Source organism: Natator depressus, chromosome 21 (genome assembly GCF_965152275.1).
Source record: "Natator depressus isolate rNatDep1 chromosome 21, rNatDep2.hap1, whole genome shotgun sequence".
Lineage (NCBI taxonomy): Eukaryota > Metazoa > Chordata > Testudines > Cheloniidae > Natator > Natator depressus.
Genome location: NC_134254.1, coordinates 14,984,316 through 14,988,513, shown reverse-complemented (window position 1 = coordinate 14,988,513; position 4,198 = coordinate 14,984,316).

The following is a 4,198-nucleotide window of genomic DNA, read 5'->3' as shown; positions in this document are numbered from 1 at the left end:
CTATGCAGTTCTTAAGTATCTAGGTGGAGGGATAAGGGTGTATGATCATTGCAGGGCCCTAGAGGGCAGGTGTGTGCAGGGGTCTGGACACAGAGAATGGCCGACACCCTGTTTCCTGGCAACTGATGGCCTGGGCCCTTCCTCCCTGCAAGGTGAGAGCTAAAGGGTTGGAGAACAAGGGAATCAGTTGACCTCCTGGCCCGGGAAAGGGACAAAGCCCAGAGGAGGAGGGGCTGGAGGGAGTTTCAGTTTGGGGCTGGCTGGGACATGGAGTGAAGGGCAGACGTGGCTGTCTGGCTCACGGCCCCCCAAAATGGACCCAGCTGAGGGGTCCTGTTCTCTGTTTTAGACCATGCTCCTGTCATCTAATAAACCTCTGTTTCACTGGCTGGCTGACAGTCACGTCTGACTGCGGAGTTGGGGGTCAGGACCCTCTGGCTTCCCCAGGACCCTGCCTGAGCGGACTCGCTGGGGGAAGCGCACGGAGGGGCAGAGGATGCTGAATACTCCGAGGTCAGACCCAGGAAGGTGGAAGTTGTGTGAGCTTTGTGTCCTGCAGACAGTCTGCTCCCAGAGAGGAGACTTCCCCAGAGTCCTGACTGGCTTCATGGGGAGCAGTTCCAGAGCATCGCCCAGGGACTCCGTGACACCTTCCGCTCCCACTGGAGGTCCGAGGGGCCTGACCCCAGGAAACTCCACACAGACATATAGGTTCGGGTCAGGAGTGGGAGCCTGTCCACCTCCCCACCCATTTGGCTGATGGAGTCTATGGCCTTGGGACCCAGCAAGGGAGCTAGACACTGGGGCTTTTCCACAGGGTCCCCCTAGTTCAAATCGCCAGCCTGCTCAAAGGCAGTGAGGTGGGCATCCACATCCCCCCCCTCCTTAACCAGGGGCAGCAATTTAGTCTCAAGGTTCCCTGCGGAACTGGCCCCCTGGGGTCTATTCCCACTCACCCCGGGAAGGTCCCCTAGGCCTCTCCGCTCCCCCACCGCCAGTTCATGCTGCTGCTGCTTCTGCAGCTCTTTCTCAGGCTCTCGCTGTCTCTCACAGTCCTCTTGCTCTCTCGGACTCAGCTCCAATCCCGTCCATCTCCGATCCCCCGATGGGGAACCCGATCGTGAAGACCCTTGTCTGGTCGGGGACAGGAGTCTTGGGGATGCCTGGCTACTGCTCCAGCTGCTCCCAGATCCTGCGATAGCCCCATTTGGGGTCAGGAATCTGCTCCTTAGAGCGGTCATCCTCCTCCAGCTGCACGATTAACTGCTTCGGTGAACTTTCCAATGAGCAACCCTCTTTCTGCACAGGGTTACAATGTCCTTCTTAAGGAGACGGTGACAGGCCATCACTCTGCTCTTCCCAAGTTGTTGTGGACTCACAGGTCTGTGTGCTCTCAGCTCCCCACGGTTTCCAGGGAGAACCCCTAGTGTGCCAGCCCTTCTCGAGGTCACCACCTCTTTGCCAGGGTCGAGCTGCAGACTCCTCCACGCCTGGGACTGCTAGCTGCAATCCCCAGGGGACACTGTTACTGCAAAAGTCCTTCTCTCTCCCAGGGCCAAGCCGCAGGCTCCTCCGCCCCGAGACTGCTCACTGCAGTCCCCAAGGGGACCCAATTACTGCACAGTCCTTCTTGCTGGTCACACACTCCCAGGGGTTAACCGCTCCTCTCTGAGCCTTCAGCATGCCTGGTCCTCGTCAACCCCCCTTTGTTTTACTGCTCCTCAGTCACTTACTGCAGGAAGTGCCAACCACGGGTTGCAGTACATCCCACCTCTGCCACCAGTTGTCACGGAGTCCCCGGCTGATGCTGTGGAAATGCTCCCTACGAAGCCAGGCAGGACTCTGGGGAAGTCTCCTCTCTGGGAGCAGCCTGTCTGCAGGACACAAAGCTCACACAACTTCCACCTTCCTGGGTCTGACCTCGGAGCATTCAGCATCCTCTGCCCCTCCATCCGCTTCCCACAACGAGTCCGCCCAGGCAGGGTCCTGGGGAAGGCAGAGGGTCCTGCCCCCCAACTCCATGGTCAGACGTGACTCTCAGCCAGCCAGTAAAACTGAGGTTTATTAGATGACAGAAACATGGTCTAAAATAGAGCTTGTAGGTGGAGAGAACAGGACCCCTCAGCTGGGTCCATTTTGGGCGGCAGTGAGCCAGACAACCCCGTCTGCACTTCCCTCCATGTCCCCAGCCAGCCCCAAACTGACTGACTCTCCAGCCCCTCGTCCTCTGGGCTTTGTCCCTTTCCCAGGCCAGGAGGTCACCTCATTCCTTTGTTCTCCAACCCTTTAGCTCTCACCTTGCAGGGAGGAAGGGCCAGGCCATCAGTTGCCAGGAAACAGGGTGTCGGCCATTCTCTGTGTCCAGACTCCTGCACACACCTGCCCTCTAGGGTTCTGCAATGATCATACACCCTTACCCCACCACCTAGATACTTAAGAACTGCATAGGGGAAACTGAGGCACCCCCCCACTATTCAGAGGAAACATTAAGAACAGTCCTGCTTCGTCACACCCCACATCAGCGACTGGGCCTCGAGTTGCAGAAGGGACTCAGCACCCATCTGTGGAGAACTCCACCGTCTTCCCCCACTGAGAACAACAGGGGCTCCTGGGTGCTGAGCTCCCTCAATGGTGGCACGCGGGCTGGCCAGACGCTCCTAAAGCACTTTCCAGACGTTCCTGGCCCATGTAGAATCCCAGAGAGCCAGAGTCTGGCTCTCCAACGGGCTCAGATTTCTGTGTTCATTGCTGCTGAAACTTGTCTCCCCCCACAAAAGGCAGATTGGGTAAGATAATGGGGGGAGACCCTGTGACGCAGCAGGGAGCGGGGAGTGTTGACCTGAGAATGTGGCAGGGGAGTTTCACTGGGGATGGGAGACCTGAGAGCCGGTAACCTGAGCCAGGAGGGGGAGGGGGAGGTGACACCTCTGCCCGGGAATGTGGACAGAGGCTGCAAGAGGGAGCCTGGTGGGGGGCTTAGTTTCAGTTTGGTGCTGGGTGGAGGAAAATAGGGAACCCCAGGGCTGGGGTCTAAGCTCCCTGCTCCCCAAGAAGGATTTGACTGAGGGGTCCTGGTTGTACCCACAAGCTCTGTTTAAGACTGTGTTCCTGTTGTCCAATAAACCTTCTGTTTTACTGGCTGGCTGAGAGTCACAGTGAAGGCGAGGTGGAGATAGAGGATGGGGGTTCCCCAGGGAGGGGAGACCCAGGTCTGTGGGGGTACTGCCAGGAGGAGCACCCTGGCGTGAAAGGGGCACCAGGGTCCGGGAGGGACTCGGGGCCCAGGGGCAAGCAGGACACTGGCCTACAGAGGGCACTCTGGAGGCTGGAAATGCTAATTCCCTGGACGACCAGCAGGAGGTGCTGCAGGGGTGAGTCATGTCCCATTACATTGCCCCATATCCCGTCCCCTAGCCTCACCCACTGCTCCCCAGTGCCCTATCCCTGCCCCATACCCCATCCCCTAGCCTCATCCACTGCTCCACCCATACTGTCCTCCCTTATCCTCCCCCACCGCGCCCCCAGTCCCCACCCACTGTTCCCCCTATCCCCACCCCATAGCCCCAACTTCCGCCCACTGCTCTCCAGTGCCCTATCCCGGCCCCATACCCCATCTCCTAGCCTCATCCACTGCTCCACCCATACTGTCCTCCCTTATCCTCCCCCACCGCTTCCCCAGTGCCCTAACCCACCCCATATTCCCAGTCCCCACCCACTGTTCCCCCTCTCCCCGCCCCATAGCCCCAACTTCCGCCCACTGCTCCCCAGTGCCCTATCCCGGCCCCATACCCCATCTCCTAGCCTCATCCCCTGCTCCACCCATACTGTCCTCCCTTATCCTCCCCCACCGCGCCCCAGTGCCCGAACCCTCCCCCCTCTTCGTAGCCATTTTTACGCTCCCGCCCCGCAGTCCCGCCCCTCCCCAGGCCGCTCCGCAGCGATGGCGGCGGCGGGTGCGGGTGCGGCGGCGGCGGGTCGGGTGCGGGACGTGGCCTCCGCCTGCAGCGCCGAGAGCTTCGAGCTGCGGCACCTGCACCTGGCGCTGCGCGTGGTCTTCGGGCCGCCGGGCCCCGGGCGGCTGGAGGGCTCGGCCCGGCTGGAGCTGCGCTGCCTGCGCGAGGGCGCGGCCGAGCTGAGCCTGGACTCGCACCCCAGCCTGGCCGTGCGCGGCGTGGGGCTGGCGGCGCCGGGCGGGGAG